This window comes from Gallus gallus, chromosome 20 (assembly GCF_016699485.2).
Source record: "Gallus gallus isolate bGalGal1 chromosome 20, bGalGal1.mat.broiler.GRCg7b, whole genome shotgun sequence".
Lineage (NCBI taxonomy): Eukaryota > Metazoa > Chordata > Aves > Galliformes > Phasianidae > Gallus > Gallus gallus.
The window spans coordinates 511,703-526,460 of NC_052551.1; the positions used below are offsets into that span (position 1 = coordinate 511,703).

Genomic DNA, 14,758 nt, shown 5'->3' on the forward strand with positions numbered 1-14,758 from the left:
ATCCTCTGGGAACTAGAGAGAGATTAAACTGTGAGGAAAAACAACTGCTAAAGATTGTCCAGGAAGTAAAATGGAAGGGCTGGGGGAGAGCAACAGAAAACAAGCACTATTTGCTTACCAGAAGTTGTCTCTCTCATTCCTAAGGGACCCCACTAGGGTGATAGATTCCCTCAGGGTAAAACCTGGCTGGGTGCTGGGGAGGGCAGCAGGGCTGCTGCATTCTGCAATGGGAACCAAGGGTCTTGGTGTGTCCCTCCAGTTGTGGTCTTGGCATGGGCTTGTACAGCTATCTGTCAGGACTGTATCTACACGTGATCTTATGACTGATACCCCCTTCGCTTAGGGAGCCTCCGCTCCTTACTCTGGAAGCTGGGTGCTCATGTGCAAGCTTTCCCTCTGCAACTCCCCTGCAATGGGGGGAGCATTTGCTGTAACTTCACTTAACAGTGTCAATACTTGTTAGGAAGAGTTGGCATCTGATTCTGTGTAGAAGGTAGAAAAGAGGTGCTAGCAATGAAAAGGGTTAAGTGAAGCTGTGAACTTGGTGTCCTACCCAGGCTCTGCAGGTGCGGCTGGGCAGGGCAGCAGAGGGGTACTCACCCAGCAGTGACTGCTGTGTGGGAAGCCTGCCTGGAGGTAGGGTAAGTTGAACTTTGTCTTGCAGCTGAATAGGGAAAAATAAATAAATTTAAGGCTTTGTATTTTGGGAATAATACAAAGCAAACAGAATGAATTGCAGAATCATCCTCAGCAGTGGCGTTGTTTGCAGTCTCAGGACAAGATTAAATCAGTGCCTGGGAGGTGTCAGCAGCTCAGTCTCTAGCTGAAGCAGCCTGCAGTGTGTAGCAGCTACTGGGTATGTGGGGTGTGTGGCATGGGCCTCAGTAGAGCAGCCTGCTGTGGCATATGCCATAAGCCTCCTGGTGCCTCAGGCCAAACCTGTGGGCTTTTTCTTAAACCTACATTCAAGGAAGGGTTTTTTTTATTATTTTTGAGAAAACTATATTAGTAATTATTTATGTTTCACAGAGCATCTCCTTCCCACGTGTGAAAAAGTAGAATAACTCATGAACTGGAGATATTCTTCATCGCTTCAGTGAAAGTGTATTATTGGTGAGGGGCTGGGGCTGACAGCAATGTGCCTGCAGTCGAGTGTGTCCCAGCACATGGCAGAAGGGAAGGGAAGATCCTTCAGGAGAGCAGACTCTGGAGACTCACCCATTGTGTCTTGGACTCCTTTAACTCAAGGGCCCTTTGTCTCATGCCATGCTGATAGCCTGAGCTCAGCAAGTTGCAGGGTTATCCAGAGCGCTTGAAAACCTCTCATTTCTTTTAGAATAATTTTAGGGCAAAGCATTTGCAGTTACATTGATTCCTCACAGAGCTGAAGATTAATCACACTTCCATGTGCCAAGTCAAAGGAAAAGCTTGTTTTCTCTCTGGCTTTGATGAGTAGTCTGTGCTTGTGAGAGGCTGGACCTCTGCTGCAGATTCTGGTGTTGGGGACAGCTAAAAGAAACCCAGGAAGTCTACTTTCCTGTCTTTATTTTCCATGGTTAATAGAGCGATTTCCTGCTCCTCTTTCTAGCCAGCTGCTAATCAGAAACCTCGCTCAGAAACAGGCTGAACAGCAGCATGAATTGCAGGTACTGTCCGAAAACTTTTTCCAAGATTATTTCATTCCTCAAGCTCCAACCCCTGATTATTGTTTCACTTAATGAATGGCTGCTTTTCTTCCTTTGAACTAACATTACTTTCTTCCCTGCAAAGTAATTTTGTGACATTTGGAGGAATTTGCCCAACGCATGGATCTATATTGCTTGGGAGGCAGCAGTGATCCTGAGAGTTGTGATTTGCCCTCAGAGCAGAGCACTCCCCTCTTCTGCCTGCAAGGCTCTGTCTCTGTGGGTTGGCGTGTAACAGAGATAGAGAAATGCTGCACTTCCAGGGCTTGTTGCTGATTAAAACTTGACTGAGACTGGGGAAAGGGCAGAGGTGATCTGTTGAACAGCAAATGAGGGCATGGTGTGGTGAAGGATGGAGGCAACCTGGCAGGTTGTGAATGCTACTTCAGTGGCACAGATGAGAGCTGGTATGCAGTGGAAGGGGAGCAAGTTGTTTGGGCAGCTGCTTGTGGATTCATTGACCTGCCTGCCTGTTTCCCCAATGTTTGTAGCTTTGGGACTTGGGAGAGAGAATCCAAGCTGTAAAGGGTGATGCTGGACAGAGCGCATGGGGAGAGCTCAGATGATTGGTGTCCTTGGGAGCACAGGTTATGTGGTGCCATGGGAAGTGCTGTTTCCCAGCTAGCCAGGCTGGCTTCTTGAGATGAAGCAGAGTGGTTTAGATTTGTTTTTCCCTTCTGAATCCAGCATTAATCAGCTTGTGAAGGCAGCAATTAGACTTGGAGTGGGAAGTAAAGTAGGAGGTCAAGCTTGTCTAAAAGCATTGCTCCTTTTCCTCTAGACCTTGGGTACAACACAGGGCTGGGGGCCATGATGTGGGGCACATGATCAGGCATCAAGGAGAGGTGGTAGCAGGTGCCAGGTGAAGGAGATGCAGGGTTTTCCGGTCCCACCCCTGCTGCTGGAGCTGCTGCAGCAGAGCCAGGACGTGCAGGCAGGTGACTGCTGCGGGATGGCTCCTGCAGGATGCTGGTTGCTAGGCAACCTCCAGAGGTGGAGCTCTGCAGGTTTCAAAGCTGCTGCAGGCTGCTTCTGCCCTGCCTGCATCCTATACAGCATGCACTGGGAGGTGCTGCTGGCTGCCCTGCTCTGCACAGGGAGCTGGGTAGCCCTTTGTAGCCAGGCATTACTATCAAAGGATTTGGGGTTTCTCAGACTGAGATTGTTGATACCCTTGCTGTAGAGATGGGAAATTGTTTTGGAGATATGACGGTTTTTTTTGTTTGGACCTTCCACCTCAGTGATGATTCTGATGGTTTGCACCTAAACAAGGAAAAGAGTTGAGAGCTACAAGGCCTCAGCACCAGCAGCTCAAGCGCAGCCCTTTGGTCAAGATGGGAACTGACTGTGAGACTCGGGGGAGGTGGGTGAGCGTGTCTTCTTTCTAAGACAGTGATAGGTTGAGGGGATGAAACATAAGTGCTTTGGTCCTCTTTGGGAGGTGGCTGTGTCGAGAAGGGTGTGGAGAGGAAAGGCTGGGTGCTACAGCAGTTTAGATAACCTGTGTAGGCATCAGCAACTGCCCTACGCAGATGCCAGTACTGCAAGCTGTCTCCCTGAGCAATTGCAAGCTTGTCTGGGTAAGTTACTGCTGTGGGTCTCTTTTTCTTACGGTTTATTCCCAAGCCCAGATGTCTGTATGACACTTGGGGAATCCTTTCTTAGAAACAACAAAATCTTTGGATTAAATGAGATCCTGAAATGCAGCAAGAAGCTGTGCCTGTGGTTGCTCCAGGGCTGGAGTAAAGGGAGGTTACTCTGGGCGGTGGCTTAAACTTTTTTTCAAAACATCCTGATGCTTCAACCTGTGACATGGCATTGAAGGATTTTGCATTCTGAATGTTAAGCAATCTACTTTCTCCTTTGCCCTTTTTCCTAGCACTTGTGAGGTCCCTTCCCACAGATGGTGCATCTTGCTGGACCTTTGCTGAAAGTGTTGAATGTCCTGGGTGCACCACCATATCATAATACTCTCTTTTCCCTCCTCCTAGAGTCTCCTCCGGACTCTGCTGACAGTGCAGATGTGTGTTGTGGAAGGTACTTGCTTGCCTGGAAGAGGCACATTCCTGGCTCTGCAGAGCTGCCTGATGTGTCAGAGGAGGCAAATTGTGCAGTGTTGTATTTTGCAAGAAGCCTTAGTAAACTTCCACTCCCTCTGCACTCTCCTGGAGCAGAAGACAGGATGCAGGCAGCCAGCAGACTGGGATCACATGCAGGGTTTGCTGGTGGTGCATGTCTGTCTTCTGGCTCTGGTGTGTGCAGGACTCTGCTGCACCAGGTGTGTCTGACCTGTGCTGCTGAGCAGCTGAGCTGTGGGGGGCTGTGCTCCAGTCCAGGTATGAAGTTGTGAGCAGCAGGGTCCCTATAAAAGTGCAGGACAGAAAGCCCTTGGCTCCACAGTGCAGGTGGTCAGTGCCTTGTCTGTCCTCAGAGCCAGGTGTGGAGCACTGCTAGGTGCCTGCAGTATCCCACCTCTTTCTGATAGGGGCTCCTGAAAGTGGTGCATGCAGAGCGGTGAAGATTGGCTGAACTAGTCAGTGTGTTGCAGTGGGGTGTTGAAGGCCACAGTTGTCCTGGGGCCCCTCCAGAAGCCTTTGTGCTGAAGCAGCAGTGTGGTCGTCCACATGTGGGAGGGGAATGGGTGCTGGAGAGCCAAAGCATGCCATGAGCTGCCCTGCTGTGGAAAACTAGCCACAGGCCACTCTGATGTTGGAGTGGCACAGCCCTTCCCTCAGGCTCCTGTTCGTGGGCACTGACTCACTGGCCAGAGAGTCGGCAGGACAGCTATCAGCATGACAGCTGGTAGCAGCCTGCTGAGGAGCTCTGACACCCAGGGAGCTGGGATGGCTCCGCAGAGTATAGTGGCAGAGGGAGGAAGGCAGCCATGTAGTGCCTTGCCTCGTAGCGAGTGGGATTTTCCAACAGGCTGCTGACAGTGAGGCATTTTGACTTTTGCTAACGAGCTGCTGGCATCAGGAGGAGGGGAGACGATACCTGAGGGAAACAGAGTGAAATTGGAGAGCTCTCAAATAGCATCAGCCCCTGCTGTGGTGGCAGCAGCTGTGTGCCTCTGACATCACTGCTGCTGCCCTGGCCAGGCTGCAAAAGGTGCTGCAAAGGGTTGGGAGTCTGGGGTTTGGAGGGGATAATGGGATCTGTGGGTGCAGTGGAAGACAAGGTCACGCTATGGGTACTGAACGGGCTGTTGGTGACCTGCATAGTACGCAGCGCTGTAACATTCAGGCTGTGATGACACATGGTGTGCTATGCCAACAGTCAGTATGGGCTGACTGGCCATGTGGCCAGCTCTGCCACTGCCAGAAGCCTCATGGGATGCAGGAGGAACATGGGAGTAAGGAATTTGCCAGCAGCAGAGCAGCTGCAGGGATGCTTGTCTAGCAGTGGGCTGGACATGGGGTGGGCATTTGTCCTGTCCCAGACTGTAGGTTTGGGTGCTGGGGTAGAAGCCAACCCTGTCTTGGGCTAACTTAGGTGGCCTTATGAGAGAGGGAGAGAAGTAAACTGCAACATAGGATGTGGCAGAGGCATCATGAGTTGCAATCTGTGCCCAGTTGTTTCACTTTGCTGTTAGATGTCTCAAGTAGCTCCTTAATCTGGAGAAGTGTGTGGTGGTTTTGCAGAGCTGAATCATGCTCTCTCCTGAACCACCAGCTGAGAGAGCTTCATTTACATGCTAATGGTGCTGTGTGAAAGGTATTTCTTGATTTTCTGACCTGTCCAAGCGGAAAGGTTACAGCAGTTTATTCCTGATCTTACATATTCAGCTGGGAGGTGTCACTGGAAAGGATGGGAAGCTGGTGGCTGAAACGTGGTTTTAAAATGACTTGGGTCTTGAAAAACAGCTGTTCGCTGCTGTGTGGGTGTGAGCTGGACAACAGGTAGGAGAAAATGATGCTCTTGCATGCAGACAGGCTTGGGCACAGAGCAGTGTGGTCCCACCGGCCTGGTGATGGATATACTGCTGGACAGGTGAGCTGCTGAGCCCTCCTGGAGCACAGGGGACATGATGCAGGTCACATCATTCTATCCTGAGTTTTCTGATGTCAGAAGGACTGTGTGTTGTTTTTGTTTTCTTTTAAAGCAAGGCAGAATCTGCCAAGTGGCAGAATAGAGGCTGTGGAACATGGCCAAGCTGCCATTGTGCCATAAGCTCAAGGTTAGCGTGTTGTATATTCCTGCTCTCTCCTTGTGAACTTAGTGACTTCTTAACTTCAGATTTTTTGCCCTAACTTTCTCACTATTCATGTTTGACCCAAGTCCTGTGTGGCACAATGCCATTGATTTCACATCATGAGGGAGCTGACCCAGGCTTTCTGAGGATAGCTTGGTGAAATACATATGGACTGTTTTATTGACACTGGAACTGGGGGCTGTTGTTATGGGAGGCTGCTGCTTGTCTCCAGAAGGCAATGCCATTGGAGGAGTGGTGTGGTTTGTGTAGGGGAGGCACTTTTCTGTCTGCAAGATGTGTTGGGAAAGCACAGCTTTGTGTTCCAGGGTCAAATGTCTGCACTGCTGGGCTAACACATGACAAGTAAGCAGATATCCCAGCTCTTTGCAACTGCTGACATAATATAATACATAACTGCCCAAATGCAATTTCAACACGTGTCACTGAAATCTAATCTCGCTGCATGAGAGCAGCTTGCCAGCCTCATTCCAAAAGGCTGAAATCCCTTAGTCTAGAGTGGGCCAGCTTCCCCATAGCTGGTCTGCACAGAGGGCCCCCTGCTCATCTGCCTCATCACTAAGGCAGAGAGACAAAGCTTGTAGAGATTTTGCAGAATCATCTCTTCCTCCTATCCTTACCCTTATATTTTTCCTATTTGACCCAGCACATATCTCAGCAGCTCTAGCCTTGACTGTCATGTGGCCTGTGGATGAAAAGCTGCTATCTGCTGCTCACCACGGTGCTCAGCAGCTTCTTCAGCCCTGGATTTAACATATTTTTACCAGCCCAATGTCTTTCTTGTTCCCAGAAACTCAGGATCAGGTCAGTGGTTGCAGAGCACGCCAGCTGAACAGCCCAAGCTTGCCAGGCTGTGCTCAATGTTAGAAAGCAATCATTTCTCCTGCCTACATGTCTGTAGTAGTTGGCAAAGCATCATGCTGATTTAAGCCAACTGGGCAGACAGACTTATGCATGTCTTCAGAGGGGGAACGTTCCAGACAACCTTGATGAGACCTTCCTGCCCTCCATCACCAGCCAGACTTTGAGGTAGACCTGTTAATGGCTACAGGGCAGGAGCTGCAGGAAAACCGTCCCTGCAGTTACACTAGGAGCATCCTCTTGTGGTTAGCTTGTGGTGATCTCCTGTAGAGCCAAGCTCATGCCTTTATTGCTCTTTGCTACCTGGAGATAGGAGCTGTGGTAGTAGGGCCAGGTCCTCCTGACTTCTTGTTGTGTGGTGGGCCAGCCTTGGTCTGATGAACAGGACAAGGCAGCAGAGCTCCGTCTGGGCAGTGTGAGGTTGCTCAGTATTTGAAGTGAAGAGAAAATACAAGTATTATCCATCATATTTGCAGTGTTAGCTGCTCTGTAGAAGAGCATCGTGCTGTGTTGTTCTGACATCTCCTTTCAAAAACACTCCTGGCAAAGGGGTGGGAGGGAGCAGGTTTGGAGGTGATGGGGAAAGGGTGGGTTACAGGCAGTATATCTGTGAGACTACATGTTCGTGCCATGGGGATGAATGCATGGTATAAGGCTCGTGGGTGGATGAAGGGGAGATGTCTGCACCTTATGGTTCCAGTGAGGACTGGATAGTAGTGGCAGGGGGTGGGTGAGTGGTGAGTCTTCAAGCTCCCCAGTGCTATGTCTCTTCTGCAGTAACTGAGTCCTGCCATGCAGGGTGGCTGCAGGACGCAATGGCCATGGGACACAGAGGCTTTTCATCCTGCCTGTTGTGTGTACACTGAAGTACTTGCTGGGCAGAGGAGTTAGGTAATTGGGAATTGGTGCCAAGCAAAGGGGAAGTGTCTTACTGTAAAGGGAGAAACGTCAGAAGATTGTGATTGTTTGGGGGAACTTTGATGCTAGAACATCCATCTCAGTGACTGAACTGAAGGAAGGACAGAAAATAGTAGGAAACAGAGGACTTGAGACAAGTGTGTGGGCATAAAGGGTCTCAGCAAGCTCCTAGCATTACTGTTCTGCATGTCTGGTTACACACCGGAAGGTAAATCTCAGTGCTGCAATAGCTGCAGTAGCAGAGCCTTTCTATCCTGACTGGTGAAGAATCTGCAGGATCCAGGCAATTAGGACTGAACCATGCGGTCTGTCCAGCTAAGAACAGAAGGGTATCTGAAGCAGACCCTCACTGTGTGGCCAAGACCCTGATGGCAGAAGTAGTAATCAAATGCTCCCTGATTTGCATGCCCTTGCTGCTGTTTTCTGCTCTTACAAAGTTGTGCAGAGAGGAGCTCCAGAGTCCTGCAGCCCATCTGGGGCCAGAGACTCCCTGAGCTGCTGTCTGTGGCTTGGTTCAGGGGCTCTGCAGACCTTCTGCTCTCTTAGGACCCCCACATCGCCACTGGGAAGGATCAGTTATTGTGGGAAGGAGAGAGGAGCACTCCTCTGGTACCAGGGGACAGGGACTGTATGGAAGGAAGTTTGGGTGAGACATGGGGAGATACCTTTGTAATGTGCAGAGGATGTAGCCCTGAAGCAAGCTGGTGTGCAGGGAGTGTTTTCACTACAGGAGACTATTAAAGGCTTGTGAGAGTGGTATAGATGGACCAGCTCCATGCATTGAGCTGAATGGGATTAAATGACCACTTGGAGCATCTCTTTGCTGCAGTGTTTGTACTGCTGATAAAAGATGTGGTGACCTCCCTGGGGCTTGCAGAGGAGGCAGCACAGGGCCTGGAGCAGGGCTGAGGGGAACGAGCGCAGGCGGCTGCAGAGATCAGAGCTTCCACGTCAGTGACATCTGGAGCCTCACCTCTGTGAGTCAGCGGTTTGGGTGATGATGAGTCACAGTGGTGCTGCAAGACAGCCATGGGCTGGTATGGGGCTTGAATCAATTGTCTGGAAGAAGGGCATCTTGAGAAGAGGAAGACAAGACGTTTTCCCTCATTTTTTCAGCAGGCCTGGCTGTGAGGTATGCCTCTGAGCAACTCAGCCCTCTCCTGCTCCATGCTGTGGCACCTCAATGAGCTGGAGCTGGTATCTGGCTGCTGGCATTGCAGCCTGAGAGCACAGCGCCCTGCTTGGCTGTGCCTGCCAGCACATAGCTGTGATCACATGCATCCCCTGCCCTTCCGCATCCCTAGTGTGGAAAATGCAATTGTGTCCTTCCTCCGTGAGGTGTGTGCTGGGAGACATCGCTAATCCCCAAAACTGGGATCCTGGAATCTGCACTGAGTGCGTGCATTCTGGAATTCAAATTACAAGTTGATCCTGGGATATAGGAACTGGTGGTTGTAAGCTGCTGCCCTGTTCTGAGGTGATTGAAATGGTGAGAGTGGACAGAATGGGTTTGAAAACCAAGTGGAGGTAATCCCATAGTGTGCCAGGGGGTGAAAAAGGAGGTGGCGCTCCCTTCTTTTCATGCAGCCCCTGCAAGAAGCAGCCACTCCTGCTAGGAGTCTCTCCTGCTTGGCTGCAGCATGCAGGTCATCTTTGAGTACGTGTGGACATCCCTGTAAATGCATCGAGATATTCTGAACCAGTTCAGAGATGGGTAACAAGTACCATTTTCATGCTTCAAGTAAATTACTCAGGATTTTTCTGCATCCTCTCTGGGCTCAGATAACTTCAATGTGGGATTTGAATCTCCAGAACTACCACAGACCCATTCCTGTAGGAAGGCTCAGCCCTGCCCTTGGTGCTGTAGGTCAGAACTTCAAGTACCACGTCCTCAGTGCATGTGTGTCCAAGTTAGTGATAGCCAGCTTGAGATTTCTGTATGGACTCCTGAGGGATCTTTACAAACAAGGTGCAGATGTCCTGCAGCAAGCTGAAGCCTGGTGGTAGTACCTGTTTGCAAGTGTTTTGCAAGTTGTTGAGGGATTTTCCATTTGTCTCCACTTTAGGATTCTGTAGTGTCTGGGCCCTCTCAAAAGCCAAAGAGGAGATTCTCCGTAGCTCTGTGGCAGATGGCTGGAGAGATGAATGCTGCTTACAAATACGTAGAAGTGAGAATAGTGAAGCATTTTGTTAGCACAGTAGGCTTGGAGTGACATAAGAAAGGTTGTTCAACTCCATGAGCCTCTTGTCTTCCATCTCTGGAAGTTGAATTTTGTCCCTTCCCAGCCCACATCACCCAGGCTCCTGGTTACTATTTCTGGCTGCTGCTCAGTCCTGTGACTTGTTCAAGTTCCTTTGACACCTTGTTGGTCCTACTTTCACATATCTGTTAAGTGGTTTTGAGCATGGAAATTTCCAAGTCACAGTTTTTCCTACAGCCACTATAATTCATCCCTGCCGCATGTATATTTTGGGACTCCAGAATGCAAGAGAGCACTGCAGTACTGGTCACTGTGGGTGTGCTGGGGGCCAGCATTATGGTGGCCTTGGGAATCAGACCTGAATTCCTGACGGCCACTGTGTTTGACAATGTGGATATGGCACTGCATTAATGTGGCTTTGTTTTCTGTCCTGAATATAAAGCAGAGATGGAAAGCAGCACAGGCAGAGCTAATTGCTCCTGAAAGACAAATGAGGGGTGGATGAAGGATATAAAGTGGGAGGGAATGAGGGTAAATCTGTTCCTGAAAACCAGCTATCCCATGTAAGAACACTTCTTGCCTTGTGCAGGGCTGGGCTCACCTCTAAAGTCAGAACCCTTGTCCCCTGGGGAACAGATGAGAGTGCTGAATGGGTCCTGCCTCCAGTCCAGAGAGCTGCTACTCTGCTACTCCCTGTGCTTGAACCCTGAGCCGGGGCTCGCCCAGTGCTCTGAGTTGTCCCTTCTGGGGCTCAGAAAGGAGGGCTGGTAGCCCTTGTGTTGTCACCTCTGAGGCACTCCGTGCTAAGCCTAACTAAGCCCTAGTGTAGTGAAGTGGGGTCTTCAGCTGTTGGCTCCACAAGTGCTCCCCCCAGCAGGCATGTCAAATCCAGCCAGCAGATCTCCTGGGGAGCTTTGTGTCAGGTCTGATCTTTGGAGCCAGCTGGATCTTTAGGGATCCCAGGCACTGGGATGCCATCTAAGACAATGAAGGAGTGAGCCTGGCACAAGGCACTAGGAGGCTTCCCATGCTAGTGGGAACTGCTCAGTGTGTTGGGGAGCAGAGGCTGCCGGCCTGGAGGCTGCCCTGAGAAAATTGGAGGGGGATGATCATCCTTGCAGCCTCGGGGCTGGCATAGGTGCCTGTCATCTTGCAGCTGCCACAAAGCATGATCTCAACACAGGGCAGATTGTGCACTGCTATCAGGCCAGCCAGAAATGCCATCACTGCTTTGGATTCAGTTTGGGCTGCTCGGTGACCTGGTTGTGCACAGATCCGTCACTAATGACCCCAGCCCTGGGGCCCTTGTGCTGCATTGTCCCATGTACCTGGGGGCACAGCAAGCATGTCTAGCATTTGGTGGGTGGCAGGAGACAGGCTGGAGCCTGGAGCGTGCTGCAGGGCACCATGGTGGTGTGTGTGAAGGGTGGTGTGGGTTGGGGCACACTCCAGGGCAGTGGCACAGAGGACCAGGACCAAGGTGCAAGCTCCTCAGCAACAGCAGTTTTTCTGAGCAGCCTCGGATTTGCCTATGAGCCCTGAGGACCTGCAGTGTGTCCTCTTATGTCCCCTGTGCAGGTCAGAGCAGGTAAGCTGCAGAAAGCATGTGTACTGCTCTGCTCCCCACCTCGCTGCAGTCCCAAGGTGCCTCTCCTTTTCTTTCCCCACACTCCTTTCAGCCGTCTGTTCTGTTCTTTAACACATTTGTCTTTCATCTTTGATAATTGCCTGCAAGGCTTGAATATCTCCAAGACCTCAGAGCCATCCTTGCTTTGGAAGGAGGCCAAATCTCCTGCTAAAAGGTCGTTTCTTCTTATGCCTGGGCACACTCAGAGACTGTGAGGCCCCTTTGCTGCAGCAGCTTAGGAAGCTTGGGATGGTATTTCCTTGTTCTGCTTAAGCCAGAGTTCCTCCTTTTTTTGTACATCTGCTCCTCATTTGAGCAGTGGGTCTTCACCAGTGGCCAGGCTGCTGCTGCTACTCCTGCCCTTTCTCTGAGGCCCTTCAGCATCACTGCTGGCTCTGCTCTGGCCTTCCTGGGGAGCCTGCTTGGGCCTCACCAAGTGCTAATAGGTGGGGAGTCCATGTTTTGCATGCTCATCTCTTGTCATTTAGGCTTGTTTGGTGATGCTATGGGATTTCTTAGAGTCCTAACCCTACTTTGATCTGTTCTCAGCAGTGAGGGCATGGTTCACAATCTCATTCAAAAAGGCAGGAGCTGAGTGGGTGCTTACAAGCTTGTGTTGGTGTAGCGCAGTCAGGCTGTGTTCCTGCTCTGCCAGCATGCTGCAATGCTTGGCCCCACTGTTGATGTCTTTAAGCATCCTGAAAGAACATGCTAGGGTTCACAAGAAGAGGTGAGATGGCCTAAAGACACCTGAGCTGTTGCAGAAGCTGCACTTGCCATCTCTGTGGCTGCCCAAGCAATGGCCTTGCACTTCCCACCATGGCCCACGTGCTGGGCCTTGCATTTGGGCCCTGTCCCCACCTGGTGCAGTGTCCTTGCTCTGTCTGTTTTCAGTTGCTTTATCAATGTCTCACTTATGTCCTACATCCCCACTTCTTCCCCAGCTTGGGATTTCATGCAGATATTTGCATATTATGTTTGCATCTGAAATATGTAAAACCTCATTTGGTGGCTCAGATGTTTGTGCACTAGGAGGGATGCTGCTGCTCTCGCCTCCTGTTGGGACAATGTCTTGTTGCAGGGCTTCCTCTCACCCTCCTTTTTAGGAGCTCAGTGTTGAACCCAGGGAGGACAAGCTCTCGGAGCGCTGAGCTGCCCTCTCCTCATGGGTCTGGCCACAAATGCCCTGGGAATCCTGTAGTCACCACCAGGAGCCAGGGAATAGAGCATTCTTCTGAGAGTGGACTGGCAGGACCTTCACCCTCTGCAGAGCAGAGGGCTGCAGTCACACTGGCCTTTCCTGGACATTCCTTACCAGTGAGGGCATTTGGGGGGATCTGGGGGACCTGTAAGGTTTGACATGTCTTAGTGCTAGTCCTGCATGTCCAGCCTGACATATGCAGTGGGGTGCCGGGCACTACAGGTCCCTCTCTGCCTGGCACCCCTGGGGCTCAGGTGCCTTCCTGCACCTGCTGGAGAGCATTGCTTCTTGCCAGGGACTGAGGTAATTTTGCTGTTTCTCCCAGGCTGCCCTGGAGAGCTGGCACAGGGACATTTCACACCGTTAAGGGTGGATCAGGTGATGGAGGTGTTACACAGTATTGCCTGGCCTGCACCAAGCCACTTGGTGTCCCAGGGAGTCGGTCCAGGGCAGTGGCACAGTGCTGGCACAGCTCTGCTGTGGGCAGCACTGCCAATGGCCAGGCAGTTCAGCTGTTGTGTTGGGTGGTGGGCGCGACGCAATAAATTAGGTCCTTCCCATCATGTGTCAGGTCCTATCTGGGCCATAGTTATGGTCTCATGGTCCTTGTCTGTACCATCTCCCCTTTTCCTCCTCCTCTTCCTGTCTGTGTTTTGTTTCCTTTCAGCTCTGACCTGACTTGTCCCCTTGCTTTCCACATCTTCCCTTCCCTGTTCCTTCTTGCCTGCAGCCCCACCATGCACTTGGTCCCACAGCTGGTGCTGGGGCTCTGCGTCCACAGCAGGCACTGGTGGAGGATTCTGGTTCTGTGCCTTGAGGAGCCTGAATCCTTTGTGCCCTCCACATTTCCCCTTTGTTTGGGAGCTGTGAGGTGGCTGCTGTCCCATGAGATTGGGCGGGATTCTCTATTGGGATGCTTCTCCCAGTGGTTCAGGTGGTTTTGCCACTGGATGCTTGGGGATGAGTGATACCAGATCAGGCTGGGTTGGGGAAGATGTCCTGCCAGCGGAGCTGCTTAGCTGTGATGGAAGGCTCCATCCTGTTGGGTTGGCAGGGGTCACATCCTCAAGTGCACATGCTGCTGAGGAAAGGCCAGGTTGGCTTTTGGAGCCTCCCCAGGCAGTGCAGTGGGGTACCCACAGGGCTGTGGGGCTGATGTGTGCCCACATTTCCAGGGGGGCCAGGGAAGATGCTCGCTCATCTGATGTGTGCCTGAAATTATGGACTTGCTATTCAGAGAAGTGTGGGATGAGGCCTTGGTCCATGCTCTGTCCTGGCATCTCTTGCTAGCTGAGAAGTTCAGAGTGGTTCCTGCTTCCTTCAGCATGTTCCTGGCTGTAACCATGCTCTTGCCACCTGCATGGCATTGAAGTCCCAATGGCTTTTTCAGAATCCTCTGTGCACATTGCATCTAGTGTCCATCCTGCAGCAGGCCATGTAGCTCTGTTTAAGACCCTCGTGTGTGTACATGGCACCTGCTGTGCTCTTTGACTGCAGACTTTGGCATTTGATTTGGGCTAGGTCCACCTGCCCTTCTGGCCAGGTCCCCCGGGCAGTGTTACCTGCTTTGGGCAGTAAGTCCCTGTTGTCTTTGATACCCTGTACTGATGGCAGGGTGGAGGAGACCCTGCACAATGTACCTCTGATCAACACAGGAAGGTATGATAGAGCAGGGCAGCAACTGCTGGGATGTGAAACAATGCTGAGCTGGTAGGCCTGATGTCTGCCTCCAGCCAACCTGCCAGCATGGCCTGTGCAAACCTGGGCAGGGAGCTTTTGGAACCCACTGCAGGGCTGTGCTGTGGTCCTGGTCAGAGAATGCAGAGGCGATTTCCGTTGTCGGGAACATTTGTGGCAAAAAATGAGCTCCTCTTTCACTGTTCTTTTCAGGAGAGATAAAAGATGTTTGTATTGTGTGCTCCACACAATACAGATGTCCACATGTGTCGTGGCATTATGGTTGTTTTGGCACAAATAGAATGGTGCTGATTCAGGGCAGAGGATATGCTGCAGGCAGATGGTGTCACCTGAGCCTCTTCAGCCCATCAAAACCTT

The 14,758-nt window shown here is 51.2% G+C and overlaps 1 protein-coding gene across 19 annotated transcripts in view; it reads left to right on the plus strand.

Moving 5' to 3' along the window:
* EPB41L1 (erythrocyte membrane protein band 4.1 like 1) overlaps window positions 1-14,758 on the plus strand; it is a 69,551-nt gene that overhangs the window by 14,876 nt on the left and 39,917 nt on the right. For 2 of the 19 annotated variants that reach the window (XM_046902953.1, XM_046902952.1), the window contains exon 3: window positions 1,589-1,646. The exons of the other annotated variants lie outside the window; for them this stretch is intronic. The gene's annotated coding sequence lies outside the window, so the exon portion shown is untranslated. The remainder of the gene's footprint in view (window positions 1-1,588; window positions 1,647-14,758) is intronic. 19 annotated transcript variants of the gene reach the window in all.